Source organism: Dama dama, chromosome 20 (genome assembly GCF_033118175.1).
Source record: "Dama dama isolate Ldn47 chromosome 20, ASM3311817v1, whole genome shotgun sequence".
NCBI lineage: Eukaryota > Metazoa > Chordata > Mammalia > Artiodactyla > Cervidae > Dama > Dama dama.
In genome coordinates, this window is record NC_083700.1 from 53,250,522 (window position 1) to 53,270,121 (window position 19,600).

Below are 19,600 nucleotides of genomic sequence, written 5' to 3' on the forward strand. Positions count from 1 at the left end.
GCCAAGGCTACCATTTTGATCTTTCGTTTAATATTCAGTCCTTTAGGCCAAAGTTTGGCATTCCAGATGGGCTGCCAGGATAAATTCTATGTAGTTAACCATATACTGGTTGACAATAGGGAACAAAAGTAGATCTTTCTGGGCAACTCACGACCATGGTACAAAATTTGGAATGATGTAGTGTTCGCATGCTAAGTTGCTTCAATTGTGTCTGACTCTTTGTGACCCCATAGACTGTAGCCCACCATGTTCCTCTGTCCATGGGATTCTCCAGGCGAGAATACTGGAGTGGGTTGCTATTTCCTACTCCAGGGGATCTTTCTGACCCTGGGATCAAACTCATGTCTTATGTCTCCTGCATTGGCAGGTAGAGTCTTTACCTCTAGTGCCACCTGGAAAGCCCGGAATGTTATAGATCTGGGCTCAAATCCTGAATCTGCCACTCACCAGCTATGCGATCATGAGTTTCTTAATTTTTGAACCCCATTTCCCGTATCTTTATTGGAAGAATAATACCTTCTTTTTAACGTTCCAGTGAGGCTTAGAAAGAATATATGCAATTGCCATGGTAGATTGTATGGAAATGGTGATTATATTACATTATCTTGTTGTTGGCTACAATAAAGAACAGCCTGAGCTATCTCATTTCTTGAAAGCATATTTCAAAAGTCACCTTCTCTGTAGAGCTCTGCGGGCTCTGGGCAAGCATAATTCTCTCTTCCTTGTGTTCCCATAGAACTTACTTTTGAATCTCTGTTTCACCGTTGCACGCCACCACTTATCTCTTTACGTTTTGCTTCTCTACTGTTTCTTTATTCACTTCTACATCAATACTAGCAGAGAACCTGGCAACAAATTTTGAAAGAACAAGTTTAAAAATATTTCCATCTCCTGTATTGGTTCTGACTTTCAGTATAATTTGTATTAAACTACAGTCTCTAAGACCTCAACAGTTTAGTTTATACTAAAATTATGTGTTATGTACATGTATCTGCTTAAACCTTGATTTTTCAGTGCTGGGCTCATTCTTTAAGATCAACCTGCTATGCTTGTGTGTTTTGTATGGGATGTCAGTTGATCCTGCCCAGTAATAGTGAAAGTAAAATCTAAATTCTAAACCCAAACCACCAGCAGAACTTTACCCAGCATTCTCTGCCCACCCTCTGCACATCTGCTCTGCAGACATCTTCTGAGCTTTGTGGGAAGGATCCTGAACTAACAGGAAACGTGGTTGTTTTTAAGTTTCAGCTGTTAACATTGTTGCAACCATTAGCACTTTCTGAGTTAATAGCTGCAAGACAAAACCCACCTTTAGCTACAGTTTTTAAATTCTAGACTGCATGCCAGTAAAAATGCTCAGACAAGAGAAACCTTCCCTAGAAAATGTCCTGTGAGCCGGAAGTTGCCCAAGAGGTAATGTGGTCAAATGTGGTCTTGATCCTAAAATGGCAATAGAATTGTGCCAGAGGCAAGGGTAGTGTTGCTGAGGACTTAAAATAGGATTCTAGAAAAGTTTGGGTCAAATTCTTCTAAAATCATAATTTATATATCTCCTTCAAAAACACATGCATGTTTGTGCACATGCAAACACAATATGTAAGTGTTTGGTCCCACTAACTTGTGAGATAGTCTTTGGAAATAATGGTGAATAAGCATTTACAAAGTACATGCTAATATGCTAAGTAGTAGCTTTATATTAATATTTATATGTATTGTTATCATTTAGTTGCCATCCCCAGCTAGTAGGCAGTGTTATTTTCTTTTGTTGATAGAGAGGCAGATTGCAATCAAGTAACTAGTCAAAGGCCACATGACCAATGAGTGGAAGTGTTAGGATCTGGGCCCAGGTGACTCTAATTTCAGAGTTCTGGGGCTTAACCACTATTCAATCACATGAGAAAGGAATATGTACTTTTAAATTGAATCCATCAAGTATCTTCAGTAAGGTTTATGATGTACTTTTTCAATACTTTTTGAAATTGCATTAATTTGTGCTTTTCCCAGTAGCATACTCATATCCTAAATGTGCCTTCCTGGGATGATTTTACAGCTTGCTCTTTAATTGAGAAGCGTTTTATGACTGAAAGCAAACTTAATGAAAGAGCATGAAGTGTCTGTGGTTCTGAGCTTAGGCAATATGAAATATATCAGGCAGCCTCATTCTTGGAATTTTTATTTTTATACAGACCAATGATAAATAGCTTTCACATGATAGACATGTAGTATAAGTTTTAAGTAAAAATGAGTTTGATAGTCTCAGGAGTGACTTTTTTTGTATCCAAATATAACTGCTATAATTGCACTACTAAATAATATTTGCTTGCTACTACTTATTAATCACGTACAGCCACTGATCTAAGAACTTTACCTATATTAACTCGTTAATTAAATCTACAAATGACTGGCTCTAGCCGTGAAATAAATTATTCTAAAGATAATGAAACACTGTTAAAAGGGTTAGAACTTTCTTATTTATTAAACAAACTACATTAGGATTTACTTCCTAAGGAAGGTAACTCATTTTTTCCCAGGACTAAACATTTTTAGCCTTTTCTTAGTACCATATCATATTATGCATGTAGAATGTATCCTAGAACATCTCAGATCACACTTTAACATTAACTTGCTTCAAATTTCAGTGACATCAGCCCTGACAAAGCACTTGATTTCAGGCCTGAAGAACTGCTTCTTTCCTCTGACTAAAATGCTGCTCTTCTCTGTCTCTCTGAGGCATGAATAGCCATGGCTCAAGACGTCCTATCAGGGTAGTGAAATTGAAGATGCTCTTGTTACATAAACATGACTCTCTCTTTGGAAAAGTATCATGGACGGTGGGACGGTGCTTTGTTCACTCAGAAAATGCTACAGCCATGCCTGGATGCTGTCTTCTTAAAGCTGCCTTACACTGACACAAGGTACATTTTCTTGAGGCTTTTTGGAGTTCATTTATTAATTTCCTAAATTTACTCACATTGTTTACCTCTCTGGAGAACGAAACAAGAAAGCCTGGTTTGCCTTCTCAGTAACAGTGGTAAGATCTTTGGCGATCACGTTTATTGCTAGTAATATTTATCCTTCCTAGATTTCAGGAAGTAATGGATATAGTCACCAACATATAATCAAAGATGCAGGAAGGTATCCTTTGCTGTTATCTATGGGAAATATGTCTAGAGCGGGGCAGAACAGTCAGGCAATTTCTTCCCAAAGCACGTGTGTCTTCCACCATCCATTGCCAGTGAGATAAAGCCTTTCCTGTACTGAGGCATTTCCAAGTAGCATTTTGTAGAGTTACCCTTTAAGTACCCTGAGAAATAGGGGTCTTTGGTCAGAGCCATTGGGGAAACATTCTATTCCTCTTGGGGATTCACAGTGAATATTAACATGCTAAGGGCTCTGAGAAGTCCTGCTCTAAAAATACTTGTTGACTTTGCTGAACTTAGCATTTCTCTAATTTCATTTACCATGAAATGATTTCCTTTGCCATATCTACCAACATTCCAAGAAGAATAAAATCTATCAGAATAGAATGTTTGAATTGTTATTCTAGAGTTAAAGGCATCAGAACCTTCATAAGATTTCCCCCCCTTGGAAAGATAAGGGAATTATAGGCCCTATTAACTATTAATTTAAAGAATGCCCATGAAGATAAGCCCTCTTGACAGATGCGATCTGCACGCATTTTCCTTACAAATAGCCATAATAGAGTCCCTGTCATCTTTAATAGGATAAGGAGCCCCATTCTCACTGGTAATCCTGTGGTTTTGTTCCTTTACACTGAGGAATATTCCCTTGCTTTTACATGTTTGTGTTAGCCTTTAGGTTCTTTCTACAGCCTTCTCTGGTGGTTCAGACAGTTAAGAATTTGCCTGCAATGCAAGAGACCCAGTTTCCACCCCTGGGTTGGGAAGACCCCCTGGAGGAGGAAATGACAATCCAGTATTCTTACCTGCAGAATCCAGTGGACACAGGAGCCTCGCGGGCTGCAGTCCATAGGATCGCAAGTCAGACACAACTGAGCAACTAACACCTTCCATGCACTTGAAGGGATAGCATAGAATTTACCAGTGACTGACAGGAGACAACTGTCCATGCATCTATAAGATTTCGCACATCTTGTGAGCAAGACACTGACTGCCCTTTCTTCCAGACTAGATTTTCAAAGACATTTGTATAGTGAACAGCCTTGACAGTAGTGATAATGCCTCCTTCTGGAGCAAAGGGCAAGCACAGTGACTGCTCAGTATAATAATATTATACTGTCTCTCTCCAGAGCAAAGGACAGGAGACACACTCATTATAAAGGCTTCACACTACCTAAGATCACGGTTCCTCTTCTACAACACAACCTGTTGTTAGTATGTTGAAGCTCAGGGAACAGACACACAGAAAATGCTGATACTCTGGCTCCAGCTATTGCTGTAAGAAATGAACTTTCCCCCATCTCTGATCCAGGAATTTAATGTCTTCTACCAGCATCCAAGAGAAACTGGGGCAGGATGATTTTTTTTTAGCTTGCAAATAATAAAGTCTCTAGCGTTTTACAGTCCTTGACAGTAACTGGCTTTTTCTTCCCTATGAATTGAACATGGGTGGAATAATTCATGACCTTAGGTGGTCTCCCTCCCTGTTATTGTGAACATACTCTCCTACAAGTGCTTCTCTAGGCCTGTTAGCATTTACAGCTGTCCATCCCTGTTTCTGAGGAACATTCAGTAGAGGGCTGATAGAAATGATGTGCTCTGATTATGGGCTATCAAAGAAAGGCACCATGAATTTCTTTACAGCATTTCCAGTCATTAACATGACTATAAAATATCTTATGTTCTATCTTGTTATTTTAAAGGAATTTAAAATTTAATCCTCAGTGCAAAGAAATTTACCATATTACAGTAAAGAATAGATATGTGTATGTGTGTGTGTGTGTGGGGGGGGGGGGGTACTTCTGAGTTAACTTCACTAATTTCTCCCAGAAGCAGTGTGAATAAAGGAAAACACTGGAGTTTGGATAGATAAATTGCTTCACATGACCAAAGGGAGGATCATTTTATGGTAACATGAAAACAACAGTGATCACATTTAAGAAACTGAAAACATCCAGATTTCTTGAATGTCAGTGATATTCTTTAGCTTGTAAGATACTCCTGACAACAGTCTATTTGCATCTTATCTGATGTCACTTCTTCATGTTGATTTCATCGACTAAACCAGAACTCAAACTTTATGTGTTCTATAATAATGCTTTTGATCAGTTGCTTTGAAACGAACATTTTCTGATCAAAAGGGTTTCAGGGACTTTAGAATATAACAATAATTGATTTGTGAGCAACCTAGTCTGGAATTTTTAAGAGGTTGTCTGATAATTTGCTACAGTGATTTGAATGCTACCAATAGACTAGTATCAATAAATTAACATTTGTTGAGTGCTCTCAGCCAGGGAGGGCTTAAAGCATTTTACATTTACTGTTTCATTTAATCCATGTGACAACAGTAAGAGGTAGGTACTATCACTGTCCCCCTTTCACAGACAGGGAACTTGAAGGCACAGGTAAGTCATGTGTCTTGCCCCGGGACAAGTGCTGACTCTTTGCAGCCCCATGGACTGTAGCCCACCAGGCTCCTCTGCCCATGGAATTCTCCAGGCGAGAATACTGGAGTGGGCTTCCATTTCATTCTCCAGGGAATCTTCGTGACCCAGGGATTGAACCCATGCCTCTTGGCGTCTCCTGCATTAGCAGGTGAATTCTTTACCACTAGTGTCACCGGGGAAAGGGGCAGAACCAGAAATGGAATCAAGGCACCTGACCCCAAAGCCTGAACTCTTTCTGCAGTCTTGCATCCTTTCCTGCCTTATAACATCAGAATTTTTTAAACTTCTAGAAAATGTGATTTTTTTGGTCTGGACTGCTTAAGGGAAATAAACATCAATTTCCTTGCTGCTTTGTAGTTTTATCTCTAGATTATCTTCCCAGATATAATGTTTTATTTTTCATCTCTCCATAATGAATATATTTCAGGACCATTTAAGGATGAGTTATGTCCATCATCAGCCCACAGTGACTGAGAAGGGAGATATTGTGTGGCTCATTTTGAGTAGGGAGATACTCCAGTTAAGCCACTTTGAAATGTTCCATTTCAGTGCATGTCAAACTCCTGACACAAGATGCATTTGAAAAATATTTTAATAATCTAAAACAAACATACAATAGATGTTGCATGTTTGTCTTACAGTCTGTATCCAGTGAAGGAGGTAAAAGTAACCATATTTTTTAAAGTTACCAGTTCTTTACTTGGGCAAGCTTTAATTTTTCATTATCAGGAGTGGTATTACCAGCCCACAAGTCACCCACAGTTGCCACAGTTCCCAGATGGGCACATTGTGACTGTGTCTAGGCTAACAATCACATCACACCACATTGCTTTTCTTCAAATCAGACTGGAAACTTATCTGAGCGAATCTTCCCAAAGAGCATGGAGGTGAGCAATAGTAGGGGACTTCTGAGTGCTTTAAGGAGAAAGGAATTTTAAAAATCTTGGCTGGCTACTACTTAGAATGATGAGATCATTTAGTGCACAGCATTTATAGATTTCTGGCCAGCCTCTAAAATTCCAAAACGATTTCTGAAAATTAGTGATAGGAAAATTTCCTATAAAACTCTCTGCAGTGAAGACAAATGGTACAGCACAAATTTCAGTTGCAAGAACAAGATGCACTTCTGCATCCCCTGCCACCATTTTCACAAGAAAATACAGTTATCATGGGCTTTGCTGAATGACTTTTGTGGCGATTGGTCATTATTTTTCTTTTTCTGTCAAGGACTGGAAGAAGCTGCTGCTTCTCAAATCTGGAGTGAATCTAGAGATTTAAGAGAAGTGAGTTGATGGTTCACAGACCTCCTTGGGAACTTCTCAGGTGTGATCTGAAACTGAAGCCCATATCCAGAAGTCAGGGAGAGAAGGAACAAAGAAGCAGACCATTCCAGATTGGTAGGTGGCAGGCTTCATAAGGGGATTTACTATAAGGTTTATATTGGACAGATGCAGGACAAGTAGATTTCTGCATGTGCCCACCAGAATCTTAAAAGTTTATATGGAGTCCTTAACTGGGTTCGGTTGCGTGCAATCTAGTCTCATCACCAGATTATTATTTCAAGGCTTCATCCTTGGGAACAGCCTTTTCTTTTTTTCTTTTGGCTGTACTTGGTGGTATGCGGGATCTTAGTTCTCCCAACCAGGGATCAAGCCCACACTCCCTGCAGTGGAAGCATGGCGTCTTAACTGCTGGACCTCCAGGGAAGTCCTCTTGGGGCAGCTTCTGGGAGTGGGGAAAGCAAACAGAACACACATTCCAAGGACAGGAGAGGAGGTAGGGGACCTCCAACTGCTCGGGTCCAGTTTGCAGGTCAAACCAGTTGTCAAGTCTTTTCAATTACCTCCTCCAACATAAGTAGGGTTCCATCTTTTGATTCCTGCAAGGCCTCAAGTAGCTGGGCAGAAGTGGTTTAATTCCTTAATGAAGAGGTTTTGGATTTATCTAGATTTTTAACCTGCATTGCATGATTTTTTTAATATGATAACTGAATGCCCAGGGACCCAATTTTTGTCCAAATCACCTTCATAAGTATTGCGGTCGTTTGCCCTGAGGGGCACGCTCACCCCATTGGCACACGCCTTCATTGGCTTTGGTACTCTACTACCACCTCAACTTGTGCAGGTCTTCACACTGCCTTCTGCTTTCTCTCATTTTTTTCTCATCTCTCTACTCTCTTCCAAATTCCATCAGTCTTTAAATGTCCTGTTCAAATTCTCTCTCCATAAAGTTTTTTTAAAAAACACTTTCTTTTTTATAAATGCTTATAGTAATGAATCTTTTGCTGTGCGAAATTGGATAAGTTGCTTAACCTCTGAGCTTCAGTTTCTCTATAGTTTAATGGGGATAAATTATAGTATTAATATCTACTTTACAGTGTGACTGTGATGTTTAGATTAGCACCATGCCTGACACATTGTAAACATGCAGTAAATGTTAATTTTTATTAATATTCAACAGCTAATTACATCTTCTTTTTTTGACACTTTAGATTTTTTTCTGTTTCCCACCTAGTTGAGGTTCAAAAACTACTTGTTCACTTAATTATTTTAATATAATGTCAAAGAAGCCTTTTTTCCAAATTTTTTAAGCATATTGACAAACATGAAGAGTTGCCAGTTGCCAATTTTCTTAAAAGTCAATGTCTAATAGCTTGATATATGATTTAAAAAATTTTAAAGTAAACATTAGGACTGCATGGAGATCAAACTAGTCAATCTTAAAGGAGATCAACCCTGAATATTCTTTGGAAGGACTGATGCTAAAGCTCCAATACTTTGCCAACCTGATGTGAAGAGCCAACTCACTGGAAAAGACCCTCATGCTGGGAAAGACTGAGGGCAAAAGGGGAAGGAGGAGGCAGAGGGTGAGATGGTTAGAAAACATCACTGACATGAATTTGAGCAAAATCAGGGAGATAGTAAAGGACAGGGGAGCCTGGTGTGCTGCAGTCCATGCGGTCTCAAACAGCTGGACATGACTTAGCAAATGAAAAATAACAATAAAATGAACGCTTATTGCCTGAGCAAACTATATATAATTTTTATTATTTCATTTCTATTTCTATACATTGAAATAATCATCATTTCTCTTTGCCCCTAAATTTAAATATGTTAAATTACTTTATTTGAAAAATTCTTATCTAAAATATCTGTCATATTGCAGAACTTCTACAGATATGAGTAATTCACTGTTTTAATAATTAGTGTGAGAAAAACATACACACCGAATTCTGAAATATTACTTTTATTGTTTACTGAAATCTGTGTGCAGGAAGAAATAGCTAGTTTTTAATGCAACAATATTACAGGTTCTCTTTTATACATAATTTATTCAGGGATGCATCATGAATTTTTGATATAAAGGAGAGGAAAGATCTTGAACTTAGAAGTGAAGAAATTTCAAAAGGCTGTTTGAAAGATGAAAACTGACAGTATTCATTTTAAAACAGAAACAAGTCTTTCATTTGAAGACAAGAGGAGTCCCCATTTTTTGTTGAGAAGAATGAATGGGAATGTGGCATTAATGATGAAGACAGGGTTCCCGAAATTTATTCAAGAGGTAAAGCATTACGATCTCTAATGGTAGTTGAATTTTTTAATGTTTAGAATACGAAGTTCTGTTAATCACAGAGGAGCCACTTTGTCAATATTACTTGGATGTCTTTAGAAGGTAGTTTAACTCTTCAAGTAGTTCTAATTTCTCAGTCCATTGTGTAGTCTCTTGTAATGGAAAAAAACTTTAAATGGTCAGCTGAAAGCTTCCCTCAAAACCTCTCTCACCGTCTCCCTTTGCATTCCCACTTCTGCTCCCCAGTTTAGCTCTCACCACTTTGTGGCTACACAGAAGCCGCTGCCTCTTCCTCAGCCTTCCCCATTTTAGCTGCGGCCAGACCACCCTCCACATAGGTGTCCAATTTATTCTCCAAATACTACTCACAGCACATATTGTCTCAATACATGATGACTTCAACTTATTTCAAATATCTCTCCACCGCCCCAAGGAGAAAGCTTAAACTCGAAACCCTGATGGTTTGTAAATATTAAGAGATGGTGATATAATGAAGAATATATCTGATGTTTGTCCATTCCTAGGACAGAGGTCCTAAAACCTTTGGGATCTCCTGAATGATGAGGTGTCTTTGTTAAGTTAATAAAGTGCCTCACCTGGGTCTCTTGATAGTTTCAGGATGAGGGATGGACATCAGAAGGACCAACCATGTGATTAGAGTCTTGGAACCTTAGGCCAGCCTGACCTCTGGGATTGGGGTACTTGGAGATTGAGTTCAATCATGAGGCCAATGAGTTAATCAATTGTGCCTATGTAATGAAACCCAAGTAAAAATCCTGGACACTGGGGCTCAGTGCAGCTCCTGGTTAATGAACTCATAGATGTGCCTGGAGAGTAACATGCCCTGACTCCATGGGGGGAGGGCACTGAAGCGCTCTGTTCTCTCCTGGACCTCGTCTCATTTGGCTGCTCTTGGTTGTATCCAATAAAGTTATAATCAGTTTAGAGCTTGGGCTCTGTGAGTCATTCTAGTGAATTTTTCAAGTCGTCATATTGTTTATTGTGCTCATGCTCAGTCACGTCCGACTCTTTGCGACCCCATGGACTGGAGCCCACCAGGCTCCTCTGTCCATGGGATTTTTTAGGCAAGAATACTATAGTGGGTTGCCATTTCCTCCCCCAGGGATCAAAGCCGCATCCCTTGTGTCTCCTGCATTGCAATTGGATTCTTGACCCACTGAGCCATTGGGAAAGTCATGGAACCCCCAAATTTGTAGCTAGTTGGGCAGAAGAGTAGGTGGTCCAGGGACCTCCCAAGATTCATGTCTAGCATCTGAAGTGAAGATAGTCATGTGGAGGACTTCACCTTTAACCTGTGGAGCCTGTGTCAACTCTGGGTAGTCAGTGTTAGAACTGGGCTGGGATAGAAACAGAGCTGACAGTCTTGAGAAGCTATTACTGGAAATCTGCAGAAATAGATCAAGTCACCAGAGCATGATTTTGTATAGCAGAACTGTGATGGAAAGATTGATTTACTGAAAGCCTCCCCAGGACCACAAAATGATAACACTGCGTTTGTCCTCTAATCTTGATTACATGGAACCTGTGAGGATGGCCTCATGGTAAGGAATCACGCCTGTGAATCATTTAAAGACAAAAGGAGTTAAAATATTTTGACCAGCCTAGGGGACAGCACTTGGAATGCATTGTGATCGATGGTCTTGATTCCACAAGGACCTACCAGTGGTTTATTTTGGCAGAAGACAACACACTGTCCTTTTCCACTTAGTGTCTCTGAGAAACATTCCACCTAGCCAAGACAACCAAGCCTGGCTGATGTGTTACCAGTGGGATAATATGTCCAAGGATTTGGAATCCTCTGTACTAGCTGCATCGCCAGTAGTAATTCTGAGAAGAATTGAACTGCTAGTGTGGTAATAATGGTTATGGGAGGAGTGGGGACATTGCCTATTTACCGCTCACCAAGCTATCTGTTTCCAATTTTGGCAGTAAAACACAGCAGCAGAGGGAAAGAAGAGAGAAGCCATGGGCACTGAGAACCTATTGCCTACCAGGCTCAGTAGGAGTGTTTTTACTTAAGTTAGTTTCTTTCATTCTGGTAACCTCACTGAGGAAGAGGTATTGTCATCACCACTTTAGAAACACTCAAACTGTGACTCTGAGTTCCCTGAGGTCTCCCAGATAGTAAGTTAGTAAGCTGTCTGGATCCAAATTTAAACTCTACTCTCAACTTTACTGCCGAGTTTCCATCTTTGGGCCTCACCCTGGCATGCCTGAATTACATTACAGGTTAGGAAATCAGAAAAAAGTTATTTTTCTTTTCACCCTCAGCTTGCCTGGTGGTTGAGGGAGAGTGGTGGTGTGGTTTGATCAACCCTGAACTCAAGCTACGGCTTTCCAGGTTGGCTCAGTGGTAAAGAACCTACCTGCCAATACTTCCTGATCTGTGGGTCAAGAAGATCCTTTGGAGAAAGACATGGCAACTCACTGCAGTTTTCTTGCATGGAAAATCCCATGGATAGAGGAGCCTTGCAGGCTAAAGTCCATGGGGTCACAAAGAGTTGGATACGATTTATCAACTAAACAGCAACTTAGGCTAAGGTAAGCACCTGAGCCAGTTTTCCCAAAGAAGATAAAAGATTGCCACTGGCAAGACAACACTGAAATCTTTTTGCAGCCTTTTCTCTGAACATTCTCTCTTTTAGGCAAATTGGTGCTAATTCTGGGGCAGGCAGGAGCAAGCAATCATCACAGCCTTCTAGAGACACCCTTGGTATAGCTGCCCAGGGCCCTCTTGCTGTTTTGAGTGGGCCCTCCCACTTCCCCAAACTACCACTGCCTACTTGTGAGTAGCCAGCAGTGAGTCTGCAAACAAGAGTCCTGGAGGGGGCATCCGTCGGTCTACCAGAAGACCTGCTAGTGGGCTCCACACTTGCTGAAATTATGTTGGAAGGATGAGGCCGGAGGCATGACACTGTTCAGGGTCTATTTGTCATGAGTAAGAGGCCTTTCCTGTGTGGTTGGCCTGGGATCCAGCACTGAAGGGCCTGGAGTAGAGTGTCCGGTCCCCTGGAGGCAGGAGGCTCATAGGAGCTGGATAAGACATGCTGGTCTTCGTGGTGTCACTTGTCTGCCAGCAGGGTGGGCCACCTAGGACTACACCCCACCCCCCGCCTGTCCAAAATGTTGAGCAGACTGGAGGGAAAGTTAGGTAGCAGGCAGAGTGCAGCCACTCCGAGACAGCACCTCGAGCTGAACAGTCTCCCTCCCTCCCAGTTTCCTAAGGTTTTGGAGCAGTTGATTTCCCATGGAAACAAGCAGAAATCTGTTTTAATCATCGGGCATTTTTAGTTTCCTAATTTGTATGGGAACCTGGAGATACTGACATATGGTACATTCATCGTCCCGGAAAGCTACAGCTGAAAGAAAAATAGTTAAAGCCAGTCTTAAAACTGGAACGCTTCTTCATATGCCTTCAAATGACTTTCTTTAATCAGAGTCTGTCAACAGTGCTGCCAAAAGACTTGGTTCTGTTTCAGCTCAGCCCTTCTAGCAGGATTTGCATTTGAACCTTGGTGAGTGCCTCCCCCACAGTATAGCCCAACCAGCCAGCTCTTATGGTTGGATGGGGAGTCCCCCCTCTCAGCTGCTAAACCAGATTTTTAAAAATATAATTTTATGTATTTAATTTTTGGCTGCACAGGGTCTTCGTTGCTGCTGGGCTTTTCTCTAGTTGCGGCCAGCAGGGGCAACTCTCTTGTGCACGGGCTTCTCATGGTGGTGGCTTGTCTTGTTGGCAAAGCACGGGCTCTCAGGCACGTGGACTTCACTAGCTGTGACTCATGGGCTTTGTTGCTCCACGGCATGTGGGATCTTCCTGGATCAGGGATTGAACCTGTGTCTCCTACATTGGCAGGCAGATTCTTTGCCACTGAGCCACCAGGGAAGCCCGGAACAAGGTTGAGAGAGTGAAATGAGCTCTGGCTGAGTTCTAATCCTGAACCTTGCACACACTAGTCCTGTGATCTTGGCTAAAACTGAACTTCCCTCTGCGTCATTATCCTCCTCTGAGGATTTCATTCCATCATTTAACAAATATTTATGGAACATTTACTTTGTGGCAGCACTGTTCTAAGAACTGGGAAGATAGCAGTGAATAAAATAAGGTCTTCACCTTTGTGGAGTTTAGATTCTCTTGGAGGGAGATAAACACTAAAGCAAATGAGTAAGGTAAAATATGCTGGTGATAAAGGTTATGGAGCAAAATAAAGCAGGGGAAGGGAGTAATTGGGATGGGCAATTACAAATTTAAAATATGTGGGTCATGGAAGCGTTCACTGAAAAGGAGGCAGCTGAGGAAAGTCTTGAAGGAGGTGTGAGAATGAGCCACATGGATATCCGGTATCTGAAGAAGAGCATTTGGGTGGAGGCCTTGAAATGGGAGATTACCTGCTGTTATTGAGGAATAGCAAGAAGCCCTGTCCCTGCCCCGCCCCACCAAGCCCCCAGTGCTTTGTTAGAGCAACTCAAATAGACTGCAGTTCTGGTGGGAGGATAAGGCAGTTCTGGTGGCAAAAGGAAGGGATTTTCCTCTCTTGCTTTGTATTTTTGTGAGCCTGGCATGTGACTGCAGAAACATGGTGTCAGTCAGGCTCAGATATTGCTTGTTCTTTTGCTTTATATAGCAAGCAGTTATGCAGTTGCTATTCCCGTACATGTTGAAAATAGGATCTCAAACTGTCTTTATGACTTAACCACTTAGAACAGCAAACTGCCCTGCAAGTCTCCTGCTTCACCTGTTCTCAGCTCCCACAGGTAGAAACACAGCCCAATCAGAACCACTAAGGAAGATCCAAACACAAAGCTTCTGCTTGTGTGGGTGGTCATCCTAATGGCTACACCTTGAAATATTATCTTTCTCTGATTTTATGTTAAAAATTTCTATGATGGGGGAGTTTCCTAGTCATTCAGTGGTTAGGACACCGAACTTCCACTGCAGGGGGCATGGGTTCCAGTCCTGGCTGGGGAACTAAGATCCTACAAACCATATGACAGGGCTAAAAATAAAAGTCTGTAATGAAAAAGCGTAAAATGCTGGGGGAGGGGGAGCAGCACAAAAAATTTATGGCAGGAGATCTTTCTAGGAAGATCTAGGAAATGACATACATAGGAAATAAAAACAAGGAAAACTATCTTGAAAAACATAGAAAAACTCTTTTAAGTTACAGAATAAATGGGCCCTTAGCATATTTCAGATTATAAAAATGACTTCCTGTACTTTTGCTGACTTGAACTTATTTCTGACTCACAAAATTCCTGCCTGACTCCAAGATGTTAATGTTTGTATTTAATGAGAATCAATACTTATGAGAAATTCCATTCTAAGCACTTAAATATATTAATTAATTTAATCCTTATAATAGTCCAATGCCCCTTGTCATAACCTACAACAGGTTTGACCTATAAAAACAAATAAAAATACCAAATAAAATGCTGGTTACCAGAGGACTAGTGGTGGGGGTATAAGACTGATAGTGCTTAAGGGTACAAACTTGTTATGAGTAATTATAAGTAATTGAGATCTAATGTACAGTATAATATAAATGATAATACTATAAGTATGTAATGTGATAAATATCACCTTAAATTTACACGTTACCTGTCAAATTTATCCAATAAAAAAGAAACATTAAAAAACCTTTAGTAGGTTTGAATCTCAGCTCTGTCACTTGCTAATTAGAAGATTTTGAGACCCAACTTTCTACTATGTAAAATATGAATAATAATGACTCAATTCACAAGAATGTTGTGAAAATTAACTTGATGTAGTGTGTGAAATATGCACATAACAGTGCTTGACACAGTGAGCTCTCCATTAACATTACTCCTATTACTGGTGACAAATGGTTTCTTTGCACACCTTGAGGTGAGAAGTTATAGATGTTCTACAGCAAAGAGACCACAGAGTTAAAATTTTTTCTTCTAGCCTTTAATAGGCTATTATTGACAGTGGTTTTCAGCTTCAAAAACCACAATTTCCCCTATCCATATATTAGAAAGTTTTGGAGTTTATGCTAACCTTCAGGGCATTGGAGAACTCTTTCTACAATATCCAAATCAAGAATGTATTCCCATATCACTGACATTTTTAAAGTAATTTAAAAATAGTTATTATATGCATATGATGCAAAATTAAAAGAAAATACAAAAAGATATGCAGAGAAAAGAGTCTACAGTGTTACCTTTTTTGTGTATATATCCACCAGAGATATTGTGAATATCCAAGCTTACACACTCTCTCTTTCAAATATTCAATCAGCATATATATTTAATAAAGTCTGTTGTTTTTACTGAGATACAGTATTGATTAGTATTTCCCCAAGAATACTTTCTTACAGGCTCACAATAGTTGCTGACTCTGTTGGTGATCATCTCACCAAAAGTCCTGGAGAGATGTCAATAATCAGGTAAAAGAAGCAAGCAGGGATAATACAAGAACTCCAGGAAGGAGGGTGAAGCTGGTGAGTGACCCTGGCTGACAGATGTGGCTCTCAGAATTTTAAATGTACTGTCTTATTGACTTTTCCCAACCAAGTAGTCTCTCCCATTGTGCATATGAGAAAATGGAGTTGTGGCAAGGTTAAGTGACTTGAGCAAGGTAACACAGAAAGTCGGGGAAGCAGGCTTCAAACAAGTTTGGCTGGTTTTAAAGCCCTAAGCCCAAGGACTTCCACCCTATGGGCAGGACAGAAGGATCAGACTCCCAGGAAAGTAGGAGGAGCTGGATTGCCAGTTGTTTTAAATGTGGTGGGGGTGGGGATGTGGAGGAGGTGAAATATGAAAAACCTAACAATTAGAGCAGAAAAACAACACACAATAGGCAGAGACCATAGTCAACAACCCTTTTCTGCCTCAGCATCTCTTCAGACATGTGAACATTAAATGTTCTCGGAGATCAGCACTAATTCACACACCTAATACGTAATGGTGGTGTTTTGTTGGGGAAGACCAAAAGTGCTCCCTTAGTCTGTCCCAGAACCCTCACTTCAGAGGCTGAGTGGAAATCAGTTATCATCACTTGAGCACGTAATCAAGACTTTTGTAAATGAAAACTTCTGAAAAAAAAAAAATTAGATGGTGGTGGTGTTGTCTTTGTCTGTTTAGACTGCTGTCACAAAACATCACAGATTGGGTGGCTTAAACAACAGCCATGTCTTTCTCACAGTTCCAGAGGCCGGAAGTCCAAGGTCAACATTCAGTTATTGGTGAGGGCCCTCTTCCTGGTTTGTAGACAGATGAATTAAGATGAGGAGGAGAGGATACAAAATCAATACACAGAAATCACTTGCATTCCTATATACCAACAATGACAAATCACAAATAGTAAGAAATCAATCCCATTCACTATTGCAACAAAAAAGAATAAAATATCTAGAAATAAATCTACCTAAGGAGACAAAAGAATTGTGTAGAGAGAATTATAAGACACTGATAAAAGAAATCAAAGATGACATAAACAGATGAAGAGATATTCCATGCTCCTGGGTAGGAAGAATCGATATTGTGAAAATGACTATCCTACCAAATGTAATCTACAGATTCAGTGCGATCCCTATCAAATTACCAGTGGTGTTTTTCACAAAACTAGACCAAAAAATTTCACAATTCATATAGAAACACAAAAGACCCTGAATAGCCAAAGCAATCTTGAGAAAGAAGAATGGAGCTGGTCCTTCATTCTTCAGGAAGGACATTCTCCTGAAGGACATCCTTCAGGAAGTCAACCTTTCTGACTTCAGATTATACTACAAAGCTACAGTCATCAACCAGTATGGTACTGGCACAAAAACAGAAATATAGACAAATGGAACAAGATAGCCCAGAAACCTTATTTTTGACAAAAGAGGCAAGAATATACAATGGGGCAAAGACAGCCTCTTCAATAAATGGTGCTGGGAAAACTGGACAGCTACATGCAAAAGAATGAAATTAGAACACTTCCTACCACTATACACAAAGATAAGCTCAAAATGTATTCAAGACCTAAATGTAAGACCAGAAACTATAAAATTCTTAGAGAAAAACATAGGCAGAACTCTTGATGACTCCAAGCAAGATCCTCTATGACCCACTGCCTAGAGTAATAGAAATAAAAACAAAAGTAAACAAGTGGGACCTGATTAAACTTAAAAGATTTTGCACAGCAAAGGAAACTATAAGCAAGATGGAAAAACAGCCCTCAGAATCAGAGGAAATAATAGCAAATGAAACAACTGACAAAAGATTAATTTCCAAAATATACAAGCAGCTCATACAACTCAATACCAGAAAAATAACCCAATCAAAAATTGGGGAAAAGACCTCAACAGACATTTCTCCAAAGAAGACATACAGATGGCTTAACAAACATGTGAAAAGATGCTCAACATTGCTCACTATTAGAGAAATGCAAATCAAAACTACAATGAGATATCACCTCACACTAGTCAGAATGGCCCTCATCAAAAAGTCTACAAACAATAAATGCTGGAGAGGATGTGGAGAAAAGGGAATGCTCTTCCACTGTTGGTGGGAATGTAAATGGATACAGCCACTATGGAAGATGACATGGAATTTTTTTTTAAAACTAGGAATAAAACCACCATATGACCCAGCAATCCCACTTCTAGGCATACACCCTGAGGAAACTAAAATTGAAAAAGACACATGTACCCCAGTGTTCATCGCAGCACTGTTTACAATAGCTAGAACATGGAAGCAACCTAGATGTCCATCGACAGATGAATGGATAAAGAAATTGTGGTACAAATACACAATGGAATATTACTCAGCCATATAACGGAACACATTTGAGTCAGTTCTAATGAGGTGGATGAACATAGAGCCTATTATACAGAGTGAAGTAAGTCAGAAAGAGAAAGATAAATATCATATACTAATACATATATATGGAATCTAGAAAGATGATACCAAAGAATTTATTTGCAGGGCAGCAATGGAGAAAGAAAGAAAACAGACTTATGGACATGGGGAGAGGGAAGGAGAGGGTGAGATGTATGGAGAGAGTAACATGGAAACTTACATTGCCACATGTAAAAATAGACAGCCAACGGGAATTTGCTATATATCTCAGGGAACTCAAACAGGGGCTCTGTATCAACCTCGAGGGGTGGGATGGGAGGGAGATAGGAGGGGAGGCTCAAGAGCGAGGGGATATGTGTATACCTATGGCTGATTCATGTTGATGTTTGATAGGAAACAACAAAATTCTGTAAAGCAATTACACATCAATTAAAAAATAATTAAAAAAAAGAGAAGTGGGGAGTGGGGGAGGAGAGCGAGCTCCAGACTCTCTCTTCTTATAAGGGCACTAATCCTATCCTAGAGGCTTCACCCTCATGACCTCACCTAAATCTAATTATTGCCCAAACCCCACCTCCTAACATGATCACATTGGGAGTTAGGGTTTCAACATATGCATTTTGGGGGGACATTTACATTCAGCCCATAGTATTAACAATGACAAAATAATACTAATGCTAAACGCTTAGAGTTTGACAGTTGGCAAGTATACTTCACATAAACCAGCTCATTTGCACCTCACAAGTTAGTTTTGATACCAAACAGGACAATGTGGGGGCTCCTGGACACAAAGCCTTTCTGTGTCACCCATTTCTTTGATTATAGGAAATAACCTTTATTCAGCCTCATGACCTTCCTGAGTCCTAATGGGCAGATTCAAGCCGTTGTTAATTAGGGAAGGAAGGGCATGCCAGACTAGTGATAAACAGTCCAGAGAAACAAGGTCCTGTTTCCCCATCAATGGATACACACAACAATGTCTGAGTTGTTTTGCAGATACCCAACCCCCTCCAGGTGGAAGAAGTTACAATTAACCATTGTATGCTGCCCACAAGCATGTAGACCCCAGACCAATTGAAACCTGAAGGCTGATGATGCAGACTCCTTACCTCACCATCAACATATCAGAAGAGCATCCATGAGCTGATCACAAGCCCTCTATGAAGCATTACTATAAAACTTCTCACTATCCTTTCCATGTGGGGGAACACAAGGTTTTCTGAGGCAAGCACCTGCTGTATTCCCCTTTGCCTGGCAAAGTAATAAAGCTATCCTTCTGTACTACATTCTGATCTCTGAGATTTGATTTGGCACCGGTGTGCAGAGAAGTTGAGCTTTTGGCATCAGTTTTTATATTCCTTCTTTTATGGTGAGGAAGCTGAGTTGAGGAGGATTCAGTAGTTTCCCCAAGGCCACACAACTAGTAAGCAGCAGTGGCAGGGTGCAAATTCAAGTCTTCTAATTCCAAATCCTGTGTTCTTTCAGCTGCCTGAGAAATCAGGCCACTCTGCCCCGAGGATTAACAATAGCAACAATGAAATAGGAACAAAAACTGATGTTTATTTAGTGCCTGACTAAGTGTCACTCGGGCTTCCCTGGTGGTTCAGATGGTAAAGAGTC

General features: G+C 40.3%; 1 long non-coding RNA gene across 1 annotated transcript; it reads left to right on the forward strand.

Annotated features, from left to right (window-relative positions):
* Positions 1–323: 323 nt before the first annotated feature.
* On the forward strand, positions 324–19,256 carry LOC133041070 (uncharacterized). The gene is made up of 4 exons (XR_009689130.1): positions 324–2,915; positions 6,815–6,984; positions 9,039–15,639; positions 18,977–19,256. It is a non-coding gene; the product is annotated as an uncharacterized LOC133041070 (long non-coding RNA).
* Positions 19,257–19,600: the final 344 nt, after the last annotated feature.